Genomic DNA, 18,125 nt, shown 5'->3' with positions numbered 1-18,125 from the left:
AGCCTCCCCGACCCTTGGTTTCTGCTCAGGTCATGATCTCAGGATCCTGGGATCCAGCCGCATGTCAGACTCCCTGCTCAGTGGGGAAGCCGACTCCCCACTGAGCAGGGAGCCCCATTTGGGGCTCGATTCCAGCACCCTGGGATCATGACCTGAGCCAAAGGCAGACGCTTAACCATCTGAGCCACCCAGGTGCCCCTCAAATAAATAAATCTTTTTTTTTTTAAAGATTTTATTTATTTATTTGACAGAGAGAGACACAGCAAGAGAGGGAACACAAGCAGGGGGAGTGGGAGAGGGAGAAGCAGGCTTCCCGCAGAGCGGGGAGCCCGATGCGGGGCTCGATCCCAGGACTCTGGGATCATGACCTGAGCCGAAGGCAGACGCTTAACGACTGAGCCACCCAGGCGCCCCTCAAATAAATAAATCTTAAAAAAAAAAAAAAAAAAGAGTGGGATGCTTACCTGATTAAGCCACTCAGATGTCCAAATAAAATAAATTTTGAAGTCAAGTAAATTAAGTCTTTCAGCTTTGTTCTCCTTTTTCAAAACTGGTGTGGCTACACAGGGTGATTTATATCTCTCAATATATTTTGGAGTAAAATGGGATAAATTTTGTAAATGCATACGTGATTTGGGACTCATTACATCTCTTTGGGCAGGGTATCAGCAGGATTAAACATCTTCTTGGGTGATCTAACAACCTTTGTTAGCAAAGCAAGACCAACCAGGCCACACTCCAGAGACTGAGCACCTGAGATCAGGGAGGACTGGTATGAGTTGAATTATGTCCCTGCAAAAAGATATGTTGCCAAAAAAAAAAAAAGAAAGAGAAAGAAAGATATGTTGCAGTCCTAACTCCCACTACCACAGAATGTGACCTTATTTGGAGATAGGGTTTTTAGAGGTAATCAAGTTAAAATGAGGTCCTAATCCAATATGACTGGTGTCCTTATAAAATGGGCAAATTAGGACCCACACAGAAGGGGGGAAGATGATGTGGAGAGATGCAGGGAGGAGATGGCCATCGTAAATCAAGGAATGCCTGAGGTTACCAGAAGGTAGGAGAGAAGCCTGGAACAGAACCTTCCATAGAGCCTTCAGAGGGTACATGCCCTTCTGACACCTCAATTTCCGATTTCCGGCCCTGAGAACTGGGAGACAACGCATTTCTGTTGTTCTCAGTCATCCGGGACACAGTACTTTGTTATAGCAGCCTAGGAACCTAACATAAGTACCCTGGAGTTGAACTGAGGTGAGGTCTCTAGTCAGCCAAGGTCGTTGAGATCGGATGGGTTTGTCAGGGGGCTGCAAGTGTGCTCAAGATGTCAACAGAGGTTAACTCTAGGGACACCTGGATCTGAACCCCAGCTTCCTCAGTTTATGACTGTGCCACTTTGGGGAAGCAACCCAACTTCTCGGAGTCCCGTCTGTCAAATGGGACTAGCAATGGGACTTGGCAGAAAGGGTTGTTCCACGAAAGACCGTTTGTCTGGCACTTAGCATGATGCTCAGTAAACTGTGGTTACTATTTTCCCTCTTGTGGGATGTGCTATTCTCGATGAGAGGGGGTTGTCTCATTGCAAATCTAATGAATTGGCTGATCTGTGAGTATTGATGAAAGGCGGAGTATCAGTGAGAATCCAATAGGGAAAAACAGACCCTGGAGTAGGGGAATCTATTATACAAGGAATGGCTTCATAGACAGTGGGAAAGGAGACACAAGGGAATGAAGCTGCTGTTGGAAATAGTACCTGAGGCCCATGGAGAGGGAGAAATACCCTGGCTTCTCCCTTCCTCCCACCCACCAGGCTCCTCTCACTGCCTCCCGCTAGCCAATCTGTGCAGGAAGCCAGTTGATTTGGCAGCTTGCTGGTGTTGGCAAAGCAGAAGGGCCAGGAATGGAGTTGAGGGCAGACAGGCCCAGGCTCAGCACCAGGGAGTGGGGCTTACGTTTCATCTCCACGAGCCCGATTCCTCGTCTAGAAAGTGGGGATAATGGTAATATCTATGCACAGACTAGTTGAGTGCATACAATAAGATAACACGTGTTAACAGTTGAGCCCAGTGCCTGGCACACAGTAGGGAGTACCCTGTAAATGTGAAGAACAAACTGGCTAGCCGTTTTCTGCTCAGAGGATGGAAGGAGGGAAGAGGACAGAGGCCTGGGAATAAATTCAAGGTATAGGAGCAGTCCTGGTGCTGGTGATATTTTTATCTCAGACACGTGCCCATCTGTCCCCTCTCCATTCTAAGCTGGTGACTCTGTCAGTCTCCTTTTAGAAACCCTGAGTCAGGGCTAACCACACCGAGTTCAGGGGAGTTGGGAGTTTGGTCTCCATACTCCTTCAAAAGGATTTCAAATCCTCTTGACTGTTAGCTGATGTTTCTGCCTCCAGCTGCTGCCAAATCTTCCTGGCCTCCCCCAGCCAGGGGCTGAGCCATCTCCAGGATCTCTCTTTGTATAATTAAAAAGAAAAATAGAACAGCCGATGTTGCCAAACATGTATTTAAAGTGACACCCGGGGTTCAGGGAGTGGAAAATAAAAATGTTTGAGGTTTAGATTAAAAGTCTCCATTGCTCAGCTGTCTCCTGACCCTGGGATTTCTCCTCAGCCTGACCGCCTTTAATCCCCTGCCCTGGCTTGTAAAAGCCTTTTAGACTGAAGGCATTCATTTCTCAGAGAAGTGTTCCAGCCTAATCATGTAAAAATGCCCAGCATCCCAGGAACAGCCTGTCAAGTGCAATGTGGTTCTGGGAAGCCCCGGGGAGAGTGGGGAAGTTGGGGGGTGTGATGAGTCCTTGCTTTCCTTCACCGTGCCCTTCCCACACCACATCTAATCCATCAGAAAACCCAGTGGACCATAGCCCTTCACATCTTAAAACTTGAGCTCTCCTGTCCAGGGGTATCCCTTTTATCTTTCCCAGGCCCTCACCATCCCGGGCTCAGAAATCTGCAGTAACCTGCTGCCTGGTGTCCCTGCTTCTACTCTTGATCCTCCCAAAGCCATTCTGTAACGGCAACCAGAAAAATCTTTCTAAAACAAATCTGATCCTGTCCACTTGTCTGGTTAGATTCCTATTGCTGCTGAACACGTTACCACAAATTCCGTGGCTTAAAACCATACCAATTTACCCTCTCACAGTTCTGGAGATCAGAAGTGCAAAATGGGAATCGGAAGGGGCTAAGACGAAGGTGCTGGCAGGGCTGGCTCCTTCTGGAAGCTCTGAGGGGAAATGCATTTCCCTGCCTTTTCCAGCGTCTAGTGGCTGCCTGGATTCCTTGGCTTGTGGCCCCTTCCTCCTTCTTCAAAGCGCATTTGTCCAATCTCTTCTGTCGCCACATCTCCTTTTCTCTCTGACCCTCCTGGCTGCCTCTAATCAGGACTCCTGTGTTTACACTGGGTCCATCTGGATCATCTGGGATAATCTCCCCATCTCCAGACCCCACACTTGATCACATCTGCACAGCCCCTTCTGCCTCATGCAGTAACATAGTCACAAATTTCCAGGGATTAGGATGTGGACATCTTTGGAGGTTCATTATTCAGGCTACCACCCTGCTTAAAGCCCTCCGATGGCTGTGCATTAGAGTTAGAATTAAAACCCAGTAAGCGACTGCCTTCGGCTCAGGTCATGATCCTGGAGTCCCGGGATGGAGTCCTGCATCGGGCTCCCTGCTCGGCGGGGAGTCTGCTTCTCCCTCTGACCCTCCTCCCTCTCATGCTCTCTGTCTCTCATTCTCTCTCTCTCAAATAAATAAATAAAATCTTTAAAAAATAAAAATAAAAAAAAGAATTAAAACCCAGGCTCCTTACCCTTCATGGGAAGGCCTTATCTAATCTAGCCCCTTCTTATTTTCCCGCCCTCCCTTTGGCTCACTTGCTTCTCACAGTTCTTTCTACAGGCCAACTCCATTCTTGCCACAAGTCTTCTCTGCACATGCTGTGCCCTCTGCCTAAATGCTCTTCCCCCAGATCTTCACAGGGCTGGCTGCTTTGTCCCTTTCAGACGTCAGCTCCAGTGTCACCTTCTCAGAGAGTTCTTTGCCTGATTAACCTGTCTCACCCACTCCTTCCTGCAGTCTCTCATATCACCTGGGTTTACTTAATGTCACCTGAGTTTACTTATTATTACCTGTTTATTTATTATTTATCTTTCATTTTTTTTTAAAGATTTTATTTATTTATTTGACAGAGAGAGAGACAGCGAGAGAAGGAACACAAGCAGGGGGAGTGGGAGAGGGAAAAGCAGACTTCCTGCAGAGTGGGGAGCCCGATGATGCGGGGCTCAATCCCAGGACCCTGGGATCATGACCCGAGCCAAAGGCAGACCCTTAACGACTGAGCCACCCAGGTGCCCCTAATTTATCTTTTAAAAATTTATTTATTGGTGGCACCTGGGTGGCTCAGTCGTTAAGCGTCTGCCTTCGGCTCGGGTCATGATCCCAGGGTCCTGAGGGATCGAGCCCCGCATCATCGGGCTTCCTGCTATGCGGGAGGCCTGCTTCTCCCTCTCCCACTGCCCCTGCTTGTGTTCTCTCTCTCGCTGTGTATCTCGCTCGGTCAAATAAAAAAAAAAAAATTATTTATTAACTTATTTCCTGTCTTCGTCCCCCATCAGAAAGTGAGCAAATGAGAGAAAAACGCTTCCTTTTCTTGTTCACAGCTATATCCCCAGTGACTGGTGAGCAGTAGATCCTTGATAAATGCTTGTTGAATGGATGAATGGATGGATGATGGTCCGGACATCCATTTGGTCTCTGGGCTTTAGTGTCCAGGATTCAGGCTCAGGATGGAGGTAGGTCAGACAGGCAGCGGGGGGTACAACGTTTAATGAGTCCTTCCTGTGTGCCGGGCCCGGTGCAAATTATTTATTCATGCATTATTTATTCAAGTCAAAGAGCATTTACTAAGTGTCTACTGAATGCTAGGCAGTGTACATTTATCAAACATCTACTGTATACCAGTTGTCTCAAATCAGTGCCTGGGTACACAGCAGTTCAATAAATGCCGGAATCAATGAATGTCCTCAAGGAGCCCCTAGTCTTCCTGCTAAAATGGCCTGTAAATAAATAACTCTAACACACAAAGATAAGGCAATAATGTGGGTGTGTTCAGAGTGCAGAGGGGCCCCTTATCACCTTGTACTGGCAGATACCTTTCTCAGAGTCTTATCTTCTTACCTGGGAACCAGCTCTCTGAAGGTCAGGTAGACTCACCCCTCACTCACCTGCCTCTCCATGCCCTGGGCACCTGGGAAGGACCTGGCCAGCAGCACATGCTCAGTCAGTGCCTATTACCTGATTACTGCGGTTTCCCCCACCGACAGTTGTTCCTTCATTCATATGCCAGGCAAGAGGGCAACAGCTGGGCTCCAACCCTCGTGCTGCTGGCCAGGAGCTAGGAGCTGGGAGCCTCCGACAGGCTGTCCGCCCTCCATTTGGCTTGACTTTTCCAGCTTTACATGAAGGATTTGGTCCTCCTCCCTTGGTATAGCTCTCTGACTAGACTTCTATGGAATCTATTGTAAAAATTCAGGCAATGCGTAGAAATTGTTAAAGACTCCAAAGCTCACCACAGTCAGGAGGCTTTGCCTGATCTGACACTTTCCTTCCCTCCTTCCTTCCCTTCTTTTTTGTTTTAAAATGCATACAACATAAAATTACAATTTTAATTATTTTATTTATTATTTTATTTTATTATTCTATTTATTTATTTATTCATTTATTTATTTATTAGAGAGGGAAGGGGGAAGGGGCAGAGAGAGAGGGAGAGAAAGAATCTCAAGCAGGCTCCACACCCGGCGTGAGCCCAATGCAGGGCTTGATTCCACAACCCTGAGATCATGACCCAAGCTAAAATCAAGAGTCAGATGCTTAACCGACTGAGCAACCAGGTGCCCCTTTATTATTTTAGTTTTTAAGTAGATTGCATGCCAAACGTGGGGATTGAACTGACGTGACGATCCAGAGTTGCACGTTCTAATGACTGAGCCAATCAGCGCCCCCCCGCCCCCGCCCCCGGCCTTTTAACTATTGTAAAGTGTATAGTTCTAGGGCATTAAGTACATTCACACTGTTATGCAACCATCACTACCATGTTTCTCTCCCTTTTTTTAAATAATCTTTATCCCCGGGCGCCTGGGTGGCTCAGTCGTTAAGCGTCTGCTTTCGGCTCAGGTCATGATCCCAGAGTCCTGGGATCGAGCCCCGCATCGGGCTCCCTGCTCCGTGGGAAGCCTGCTTCTCCCTCTCCCACTCCCCCTGCTTGTGTTCCCTCTCTCGCTGTGTCTCTCTCTGTCAAATAAATAAAATCTTTAAAAAAAAAAAAAATCTTTACCCCCAACGTGGGGCTCAATCTCATGATCCCAAGATCATGACCCAAGCAGAAACCAAGAGTTGGATGCTCAACCAACTGAGCTACCCACATACCCCTATTTGTGTCTTATATTTAATAATCAGTTTGTTTAGGGCGCCTGGGTGGCTCAGATGGTTAAGCGTCTGCCTTCGGCTCAAGTCATGATCTCAGGGTCCTGGGATCGAGTCCCGCATTGGGCTCCCTGCTCCTTGGGAGCCTGCTTCTCCCTCTGCCTCTCTCTCTCTCTCATGAATAAATAAATAAAATCTTTAAAAAAAAAAATCAGTTTGTTTAGAGCATTTACAAACATAACTTTAATAATGTACCAATTATTTTGGTGAGAAATGGCAAATACATTGTCGTAGTAAAAGTGAGTCTTTAAATCACATTTGAAGTTGCTGTCATGCAAAGTAATATAGTGCCACTGTGAGCAAGTTTAATAATAAAGAATATTATGCAGTTCTAAGCTTTAAAAATAGGAAATAAACATATATATGGTTTAAAAATAATTATATATTATTATCATGATCGACTTAAGAAACAAAACTACACCGCTTCTATAGCAGCTTTATTCACAATAGCCAAAAGGTAGAAACAACCCAAATCAGCAGATGAATGGAAAAACAAAATGTGCTATATATACTATAGATTATTATTTAGCCTTAAAAAGGAAGGAAATTCTGACCCATGCTATACTATGAAAGAACACTGAAAACATTATGTAAAGCGAAAGAGGCCAGACACAAAAGGACAAATATGGTATTATTCCACTTATATGAAATTCCTGGAGTAGCATATTCATGGAGACAGAAAATAGAATAGTGGATGCCAGGGGTCAGACGGAGAGGGAATTCGGAGGAGTTGTTTACTCATTAGGTGCAGGGTTTCTGTCTGGGATTGTTATAGGCTGGATATGTTTCCCCAAAACTCATGTTGAAGCCTTAACTCCCAGTGTAATGGTGGTTGGAGGTGGGACCCTTGGGAGGTGATTAGGTTTACATTAGAGGTCAGGAGGGGCACCTGGGTGGTTCAGTCAGTTAAGCATCTGCCTTCGGCTCAGGTCATGATCCTGGAGTCCCGAGATCAAGCCCCACATTGGGCTCCCTGCTCAGCAGGGGGTCTGCTTCTCCCTCTGCCCCTCCCTGTCTCGTTCTCTCTCTCTCTCAAATTAAAAACAAAAACAAAAACAAAAAACCATTAGAGGTCAGGAGAGTGGGACCCTCTTGATGGGATTAGTGCCCTTACAAAATAGACCCTAGAGAGCTCCCATCCCTCATGTGAGGTTACAGTGAGGAGATGACCATCCATGAGGAAGAGGGCCCTCACTGGACACCAAATCTGCCGGCACCTTGACCTTGAACATCCCGGCCTCCAGAAGCGTAATAAATAAATGCCTGATGTTTAAGCCACCCTGCATATGTATTTTGTTCTAGTAGCCCAAGCTAACAAAGACTGGGATGAAGGAAAAGTTCTAGAGTTGGATGGTGGTGATGGTTGCATAACAACGTGAATGTGAATGCACCTAATGCCACTGAACCATACCCTTAAAAATGATCTAAATGGGGGCACCTGCGTGGCTCAGTCGTTAAGCGTCTGCCTTCGGCTCAGGTCATGATCCCAGGGTCCTGGGATCGAGTCCCACATCGGGCTCCCTGCTCGGCGGGAGGCCTGCTTCTCCCTCTCCCACTCCCCCTGCTTGTGTTCCTGCTCTCTCTGTCTCTGTCAAATCAATCAATCAATCAATCAATCTTTAAAAAAAAAAAGATCTAAATGGGGGCACCTGGCTGGCTTGGTCAGTAGATCGTGAGACTCTTGACCTCGGGGTTGTGGTTCGAGCCCCATGCGGGGGGTAGAGACTACTTAAAAATAAAATCTTTAGGGGTGCCTCGGTAGCTGAGTCGGTTAAACGTCTGCCTTTGGCTCAGGTCATGATACTGGGGTCCTGGGATCGAGTCTCACGTCGGGCTCTCTGCTCAATGGGGAGTCTGCTTCTCTCTCACGCTCTGCCTACTTGTGCTCTCTTTCTCTGTCAAATCAATAAATAAAATTTGATTGATTTGACAGAGAGAGAGCGAGAGAAGGAACACAAGCAGGGGGAGTGGGAAAGGGAGAAGCAGGCTTCCCACGGAGCAAGGAGCCCGATGCGGGGCTCGATCCCAGGACCCTGGGACCATGATCTGAGCTGAAGGCAGATGCTTAACGACTGAGCCACCCAGGTGCCCCTCAATCAATAAAATCTTAAAAAAAAAAAAAAATCCCTAGGGGACCTGGGTGACTCAGAGGGTTAAGCATCCATCCAACTCTTGATTTTGGCTCAGGTCATGATTTCAGGGTGGTGAGACTGAACCCTGCATTGGGCTCTGCGCTGGGCATAAAGCCTGCTTAAGATTCTCTCCCTCTCCATCAGCCGCGCCGCACCCCCCCCCGCCCATGCATACGTGCTCTCCCTCTCCAAAATGAATAAATAAATAAAATCTTTTAAGAAATTATTTAAATGTTAAATCCTATGCTATATGTATTTGCTGCAATTATAAAAAACCTGCTCATTTCAGCAGTACATATACTGAAATTGAGACAATTCAGAGAAGATTAGCATGGTCCCTGCATAAGGACGACATGTAAACTTGTGAAGATTTCCATATTTCTATATTTTTTATTTTAAAAATTTTAATTATTATTATTATTTTGCGTGTGTGGGTAAAGCGATAGAAGTTTATTAAGTGAAGATACAGAAAAAGCTCTCAAGAGTAAGAGGGGTCCCGACAGAGTTGCCAACGATGACATGTAGGGTTGGTCTTTTTTTTTTTAAAGATTTTATTTATTTATTTGACAGAGAGAGACACAGCGAGAGAGGGAACACAAGCAGGGGGAGTGGGAGTGGGAGAGGGAGAAGCAGGCTCCCCGCAGAGCAGGGAGCCCGATGCGGGACTCGATCCCAGGACCCCGGGACCATGACCTGAGCCGAAGGCAGTCGCCCAACCAACTGAGCCACCCAGGCGCCCAGGGTTGGTCTTTTATAGAAAGCTAACCAGGGAACTTAAATAGTGAACCATTGGAGATGGGAAGGGCCCTACTGTAGGCAAAGTCCCTGAGATAGGAGAAAGCCATTTAAGAAAAGCCAATGAACAGAAAGCAGAATTGGGTAGGGTTAGGCCAACATTCCCTTCTTTCGAGGAAGGGGGATTGACCAAACCTTTGTCCAGAAGCCTGTCACCTGAGACTTAAGACCGGCGGCCGCGCTATTCGCCTTTGGCCAACAGGTGCCCAGTTTTGCTGTTTATGAGAAGAGGTCATCTAAGGGAGAGACGTCTCCCAGGAAAGAAAAGAGCTGCTTTTACTCACCCTTTGGTGGAAGTGATCCCAGGTTTCGGCACCAAAATGAAGTGGTAGAGCTAGGTTCTTGTCTCATGGAGTTGAAGAATAAATCTCTTGGACAACAGAGAGTGAGTAAAGCAACAGAAGTTTAAGTGAAGATACAGAAAAAGCTATTGAGAGTGAGAAGGGTCCCGACAGGGTTGCCCTATTTTTTATTATTTTTTTTAAGTCTTATTTTTATTTATTTGAGAGAGACAGAGGGAGCGAGCCCTCAAGTGAGCAGAGGGAGAGGGAGAAGCAGACTCTGAGCAGGGAGCCCTAGGTGGGGCTCCATCCCAGGACCCCGAGATCATGACCTGAGCTAAAGGCAGATACTTAACCAGGCGTCCCAGTACTGTGGTAGCTTTTGATTCAGACTGTTTGCTGAGGAACCCAAGGAAAACATATTCTGCAATTTTTCCATTCTCCTGTTGATGAATAGTTGGGTTGTTTCACGTTTTTTGAGACTGCATACAATGCAGGGAGGGCTGACATGCTTGTTCATGCCTCCCAGTGCACTCGTGGCTGTTTCTCTAGAATGTTCCTAGAACTGGAACTGCTGGAGCCTAGGTCGAACACTCCTTCAGCTTTACCATATATTGCCCACTTAATTTCCAAAGTGCCGACTTACTTTCCCACTTTATTTCTCTCCTGCCCCCTGCCCTCAGCTCACTGTACTGGGGTCACTCAGACCTTCTTTCAGTTCCTTTAGCACATATGCTCCCCCATCACGGGACCTTTGCATCTGCTATTTTTTCTGCTGAGAACACTTCCCCCACCCTCAGCCTAGCTAAGACCTCTTCTTTCCGCAGTGCTCAGCTCTGTGCTGAGAGCCGCTCCCTGACTTCCTCCTCAAGACCAGACCGGGTCAACCCCATCCTCTCCATGCCCACATTATATACCCCAGAGCCCCGTATACCTCTCTGTTGTGATACACTTATTAATTGCAAGGTTCCTTGCAACTATCGGCACAAAGTTGGTCAACTCTGCTAAGTTTCACTAGCCTGAAAGGAGGAGCCACCCCGTTGGCTTAAGCTTATTGCCTGATCTCCAGCATCTAACAACACTGTGCCTGGTACATAGTAGGCCACTGGCATTATTATTCTCGTAGCTATTCTATGTTCTCATTCATATTTGAATCCAGAATGTGATTTTTCCAGCATATCTCAGTATATCTACTGCAGGCCAAAATCATGACAATGTAAACACAATCTCTTTCCTTGAGGAGCTCACAGAGGGAGGTCAATAAACATTTATTGAGCCTGCTGGACCCGGACATATTTGAGTGCTTAGCAATGGTTTAATTGACTTAGATGTCACCTCTAGTGTGAGTACTACTATAATGAGTAATGATGATCACTGTTTATTGAGCATTTATTATGTGCCAGGCGCTCTACTAAATGCTTTACAGCTACCATCTTATCCTACCTTCACATCCTACCAGGGAGGCAGTATTATTACTTCCATCTTACAGGTGAGGAAACAGCCTTAGAAAAGTGAAGTCAGGGGCGCCTGGGTGGCTCAGATGGTTAAGCGTCTGCCTTCGGCTCAGGTCATGATCCCAGGGTCCTGGGATCGAGTCCCGCATCGGGCTCCCTGCTCGGCGGGAAGCCTGCTTCTCCCTCTCCCTCTGCCTCTCTCTCTCTCTCTCTCTGACTTTCATGAATAAATAAATAAAACATTAAAAAAAAAAAAAAAGAAAAGTGAAGTCACTGGTTCAAGATCACAGTTAGTAAATGGTGCCGACAGGATTTCTCAGCCAGAGCGTCAACATCCTACCATGATGCTAAATTTCTCCTGCCCCAATTACACTTTCAGTTGGACTCCCGAGATGGAGTGCTTAATCACAATAATAAATTAGCAATATCTACCATTATGGGGCACTTATTGAGCACTAATCACTTTATATCCATCCATTCATTTATTCAATATTTATTGAGAATCAAGTGGGCCAAGCACTATTTGACATGTGTGGGGTTACAGAGGTGGACAAAAAAGATTAAAATTGCTGCTTTGTGGAGTTGTCATCTTAGTGGGAGGAGAAGAACAACAACAAATAAGTAAAATATATGATAGATGGTGACCAGTGCTACAGAGAAAATGAAAGCAGAAAAGGGAACTATGGCGCGTAATGACTGGGGTTTCTCTGGTCTCATTTCATTCTCCCAAACATCTATTATTTCCCCATCGTAGAAATGATACTGAGATTCACTTGGTGAAGTCACTTACCCACAGGCACACAGCTCATAGGCTGAGAAGTCAGGACTCCGGAAGGGCTGAGGATCCCATTCTTTGCTGTACGCCTACTGAGTGCCTAGGATTGTGGTAAACAAAAGGAGCATCCAACTTTCTTGTATCAGTTTAAGGTCGGGCAGACGGGTAAGTTGACCCAGGTGAGTGGAGAATTCACAAAATTATACTGAAGTGTCCTTGCCATGCCCAGGGCAGACATTAAGCATGATCCCCTGTGGGAGATGAGGATGCAGAGCCGGCGGTCAAGGCTCAGGCTGACGAATGGATTCCCGAGTTCGGGAGCAGAAGTCTAAGGCAGGCTAGGTCATTCTGGGGCTGCTGTTGACTCAGAGGCCTACCAGCCCCTGCCCTGCCCCCACAGCCCGCTCTGTGCCCCGCCCCCTCCCGCCCTGGGTCTCCGGACTCCAGGCCATTAAGCTGGGAGAGCAAGTGGCTAGTGACCAGTGATAAGCTCCTGCCTTGCCCTGGGGAAGCCAAGCTCACAGGCAAAAAACGGCCTCCCAGACAAGGGGGTCTGCGTTTGCAGGCCTCAGCTGCAGGCCATGACAGCTGGCTCCTTCCCCCCAGGTGACCCCCGCTCCCCGCCCCCGCGACTCAGTTTCTGCCCGGCAAATCTTGTGGACCGGTGACGCAGTCTGGAAAAAGAGTAGGGGAGAGCCTGGGCTTTGGAGTTAGAAGGGCGTAGAGCACCACCTACCCCAGGTACATCACATTGTCTGTTGCACTTTAAGAGGGCCTCTTAGAATCTTTCCATCTTCTTCAAAGAGGTACACTTTCATTCATTCGACAAATTCATTCATTCATTCGAGAGACTGAGTATATTTTATGAGCCAGGCCCTAGGGGCTGAGGATAAGCAGTGAATAAGACCAAAGTCAGTCTCCTCAGGGACTTTTCCTTTTATTTCTTTAATTAAAAAAAAAATGTTTTTTAAGTAATCTCTAAGCCCAAAGTGGGGCTTGAACTCACGACCCTGAGATTAAGAGTCCTATGCTCTACTGACTGAGCTAGCCAGGTGCCCCAGGGACTTTTCCTTTTAAAGAGAGAGCCAGACAGGGGCGCCTGGGTCCCTTAAGCGGCTGCCTTCGGCTCAGGTTGTGATCCTGGGGTCTTGGGATAGAGCCCCACATCCGGCTCCCTGCTCAGCGGAGAGCCTGCTTCTCCTTCTCCATCTGCCTGCCACTCTCTCTACTTGTGCTCTCTCTCTCTGTCAAATAAATAAATAAAATCTTTTTTTTTTTTAAAGATTTTATTTATTTATTTGAGACAGAGAGAATGAGAGGGAGGAGGGTCAGAGGGAGAAGCAGACTCCCCGCCGAGCAGGGAGCCCGATGTGGGACTCGATCCCGGGACTCCAGGATCATGACCTGAGCCGAAGGCAGCCGCTTAACCAACTGAGCCACCCAGGTGCCCCTAAATAAATAAAATCTTTAAAAAAACAAAACAAAACAAACAAAAAAAATAGAGCCAGACAATAGACTGCTAACACTTAAGTATTTTGTTATAATTGCGAGAAGTATTCTGAATGAGAAAGAGGTTTTTTTTAAAAAATATTTTATTTATTTATTTGACAGTGAGACACAGCGAGAGAGGGAACATAAGCAGGGGGAGTGGTAGTGGGAGAAGCAGGCTTCCCGCTGAGCAGGGAGCCTGATGGAGAGCTCTGGGCTTGATCCCAGGACCCTGGGATGATGACCTGAGCTGAAGGCAGACACTTAACGACTGAGCCACCCAGGTGCCCCCTGAATGAGAAACAGTTTTGTGCTAGGGTAAACTGGGCAAACTCACCTGCTCTCAGTTTGCAAGGGGTGGTCTCAAGATTTCTCTCCTTGGGCTGGGGTGAGGGCCAACCGTCCATGCAGCTTCAGAACATCCTGGCCTCACCAGGGAGAAATGCCTGCTCTCTGCCATGAACAGATGCTATGGGATGAAGAGGAGGCTTTCCTACAAAGGATGGGCTGTGTATGAATCTAGGAGGTACTCAATAAGCAATTGGTGAATTAATGAAGGTCATTTCAAGGTTTAAAAAGCCACTGATTCCATCTGCAGAGGATGTTATAATGGCTAGCTAGGAAAAGAGAAAAATCTCAGTACTGTTACTCCTAGATCTCTGGAAGGGTGAGGAATTTGGGGATTAAGGGAGGCACAGTAGGGATGCAGGACTTTCATTAGACAGGTACTTTTTTTTTTTTTTTAAAGTAGGCTCCACACCCAATGTAGGGCTTGAACTCCCCACCCTGAGATCAAGCGTCACTCACTCTACCCACTGAGCCAGCCAGGTACCATTAGACATGTACTTTTAAACTGGGTGCTGGCCCTGTGCTATAGGTAGGAGATACATCCATGAAGCACACAGGGTCCCTACCCTACCAGGGCTCCCAGTCAGCTGAGAGCATAGGCAACAATAAGATAATGTGATAAGCATTATGAGGGGGGGCAGGAAAGAAAAGACATCGAAGCTTGTTCCAAGAGGGTGAGAGCTATGGGAGGAGAGCTGAAAGGACAGACTCCTCCTGGTGGAAGGATCAGCATATGCAAAGGTCTGAGGAGAGAAAGCAGGTTTATTCAAAGAACTCAAAATAGTTGAGCTTGGTCAGACTTCCAAGGCTTGTTGGGGAGAGAACAGATGTCGGAGAGAAAAGCAGGGATATTCCACCCACGTTGGGCAGCCTTTCCCTTGGAGGAAAATATTTCCCTGATCGAGAACTAGTGAGGGTTATGAAGTCCAGAAGGTCGACTTCATTTTAACGAAGACACAGCATTTACTGACCACCTGGTTATAGAACACTGGCTCCTTCAATCCTCATAGAACTCTTAGATGTTTGACATGACCACCCCCATTTTACAGATGGGATAACTGAGGCTCAGTTTGGGCACCTTGTCCAAGCTCACCAGATCTGGGAATTTAGAATGTTCCTTAATGTAGATGCTTTTATTCTAGCCGTTCCTTTTTACCTGAGGTGATGCAGGTGAAAGCTTTTTTGTAATAAAGCCACGTCCACATGAGGCATTCTTGTTAACTCTGGCAGAGCTATTGGCCCCATCCCGTTCAGCCTGTAGCACTCAGGGAGCCCAGGAAGGGTCAGTAATGAAAGCCAAAAGGCCCAGTGGTCTCTCTTAAAATTCCCTCATGTCTATTCTGGTTCCCTCTCTGGGGGTATTTCCAGATATTATCTTCTGCTAAATAGAGAGTTTGATTCTCAGAAGTTGCAAGACGTGGGAGGTTAAAAAAAAAAAAAAATCGGCAGCATCAACAACGACAAAAAGGCCTGCAGCAGCCTGAACACAAAGAGTTTGAATTTTGAACAAAGGGCAGGGTGAGACCCGAAAGTAAATGCTGACACATCCTCTCTCCAGCTGTGAACTGGGGGTCTGAGGGCTGCTGCAAAGGTCATCGGTCTCTACATCTTTGGGGCAGGAAATGCAATTCAATCCTCTCAGTGACTGATTGCTCTGCAAGATTAATGGAATCGTCCACAACACTGGTCTCTGTTCTGACAGCACAAAAAGTGAATCAGACTTCTCCCCTCCCCTCTCCTCCTCAAGGTCAGCTGATTCCCCATTTTAAAAGTTCAAAACTTTGTCTCCAGGAAATGTGTTCCCCTGGGGGTGTTCCTTTGTGGGGCGAAACTCTACCTGCTGGAGTGAGATCCAAAGGTGATGCTTGAAGGGTCTGAGGACCTTTCTAGGCTTTCATCTGTTCCTACTTCATCTTTCAAAATAAAATTAATGTTGAGGGCAAAATTGTCCCTGAAAGGGTTAACTGCCAGCCCTGCTGTCCGGCCCTCAGGGATTGGCAGCCAATGACAACTTAGCATGATGAAGTAATGCCTGGGTTTTTGATTTCCATTGGTTAATACACTTGTCCATCAATCGAAAGATGCAAGTTTTGAAAGTATCTTTGAACTTTTATGACTCTCCTCCTGGAGTTAACCCCTTAATTAACTCACCTGTTATTTCCAACTTTCCTTCGGATCCTAGCACGGGAAGATGCAGAACTTTAGACACGAAGTCTTCCCCAAATGCCCAAAGCCAGACACTCAGGCTATATGTAAGCTGGTCTTTCTAACTTTGATACTTCCATCTACACAGGACTAGTGAAAAAATTAAAAAAAAAAAAAAAGAAAGAAAGAAAACAGAATACTTTAACAGAAAAAGTATGGTCTGTTGTTCCCCAAAATATTTTTCAAATTTTACAATACAAAATATGACAAAAATCTAGGATTTGGCAAAGCTCAGAGGTGAATATACAAGTCCTTGGTATATTTGGTATATTTACTTTTGATGCCTTTCTTTATGCTTGAAATATCTGATAAATTTAAAAGGGCAAATAATACATAAGATGGTCTCTATATAACCCCCTCAAAATTTTCTCCCTCCTCAGAAGTGATCTTCTTCTTCTCTTTTAACTTAAATGGGATCACAACATATATGTTATTCTGACTTTTTTTGTTTCTTAACCAATCTTGAACTTTTTCTGAATCATGACATTCAGATTTATCTCATCCTTACCTAATATTTTAGAATGATGCAGTTCTACAGATAGTATATGGAAAAATCTCCAAGATCATATTAAGTGAAAAAGGAAAGGAAAGGACAGTGGGTATATCTGTATGACATAATCATAATAGAAAATATATAGATGTGTGTAAATGCATAAACTATTTCTGATAGATACCCAAGAGACATGCTAACAAGTTTTCTGGGGATGGGAGTGTGAAGGAGAGAAACTCGGTGGGTGGGCAGGGATGGGGGAGAAAGACTTAAAGCAATTTTTTTTTTTAAGATTTTATTTTTAAGTCATCTCTACACCAGTGTGGGGCTCCAATAACCCAGAGATCAAGAGTCACATGCCCGACAGAGCCAGCCAGGAGCCCCGAGACCTGAAGCAATTTTAAAACAATTTTTAAGTTGTGGAATATTTCATAAGTACAATAGAATTTGTAAAATTTTAAAGCACATTTTAAAGAATTACACTCAGGTGCCCATCATCTAGATTAAGAGACAGAACATCACCAGCACCTTTCTCTGTTCACATTCCCTGCCCCTGAGTGGAGTCTCTTCTGCACTTGGTGTTAATCACTCTTTTGCTTTTATTTATGCCTTACTGCTTATGTATATATCTAAACAATATTTAGTTGGTTTAGATTTGCCTGATTTTGAACTTTATTGTCTTAAAAAGGATGAATAAAATGAAATTCCTGTTTGAGTAGGGTAATACAGGTACATAGTACAAAATTCAAAACGTACTACACCTTAGAAAATGAAATTAAGTCTGTAAGGTTCCAAGCCAGGCAACTCTAATGCATACGTGTGTTAAAAATGTCACCCTGTACCAAAGAATACATTTGCCTCTCTTTTCCCGGTTCTTTTCCCCATTTTTTGATTCTATATCTTTCCAAAGAAAATCTTGTGCATACAAAAGAATAAATGTAGGTATAAATTTGTCCCCTTTGGTTGATGTAAGTGGTCAGCACAATTTCGTATAAGTATTCTACACCTTGTTCTGTTTTGTGTTAATCTTTTTCTCTTTTTTTAGATTTTATTTATTTATTTGGGAGAGAGAGAGCAAGCAAGCATGAACAGGAGGAGGCACAGAAGGAGAAGCAGACTCCTGCTGAACAGGGAGCCCAATGCAGGGCTCAATCCCAGGACCCCGAGATCATGACTGGAACCAAAGGCAGACGCTTAACCCACTGAGCCACCCAGGTACCCCTGTTTTGTGTTAATTTAAGGATATCATGAAATCACCCTGCATCAGTATATACAGAACTACCTTATTCTTCTTGATGATTTGATAACATTTCAATGGACAGACAAATAGTCCAAGAATTATTTAATCAGTTCCCCAACTTTTGGATCATTTTCAGTCTGTTTCTGTTGCAAACAGGGCTACAATGGATTGCATCTTTGTTTCTGTGCCTATCAGCAGGATATATATCAGGAAGTGGTTACCCATTTCTTTTCTTTTTTTTTTTTAAAGATTTTATTTATTTATTTGAGACAGAGAGAATGAGAGAGAGAGAGCACATGAGAGGGGGGAGGGTCAGAGGCAGAAGCAGGCTCCCCGCCGAGCAGGGAGCCCGATGCGGGACTCGATCCAGGGACTCCAGGATCATGACCTGAGCCGAAGGCAGTCGCTTAACCAACTGAGCCACCCA

The 18,125-nt window shown here is 45.6% G+C and overlaps 1 non-coding gene across 1 annotated transcript; it reads left to right on the top strand.

Annotated features, from left to right (window-relative positions):
- Positions 1–8,898: 8,898 nt before the first annotated feature.
- Positions 8,899–9,005, top strand: LOC115937691 (U6 spliceosomal RNA). The gene has a single exon (XR_004072941.1). It is a non-coding gene; the product is annotated as a U6 spliceosomal RNA (small nuclear RNA).
- Positions 9,006–18,125: the final 9,120 nt, after the last annotated feature.

Source organism: Leptonychotes weddellii, chromosome 13 (genome assembly GCF_054177405.1).
Source record: "Leptonychotes weddellii isolate Sample4059 chromosome 13, ASM5417740v2, whole genome shotgun sequence".
NCBI classification, from domain to species: domain Eukaryota; kingdom Metazoa; phylum Chordata; class Mammalia; order Carnivora; family Phocidae; genus Leptonychotes; species Leptonychotes weddellii.
This window is presented reverse-complemented; position numbering and strand designations above follow the sequence as displayed.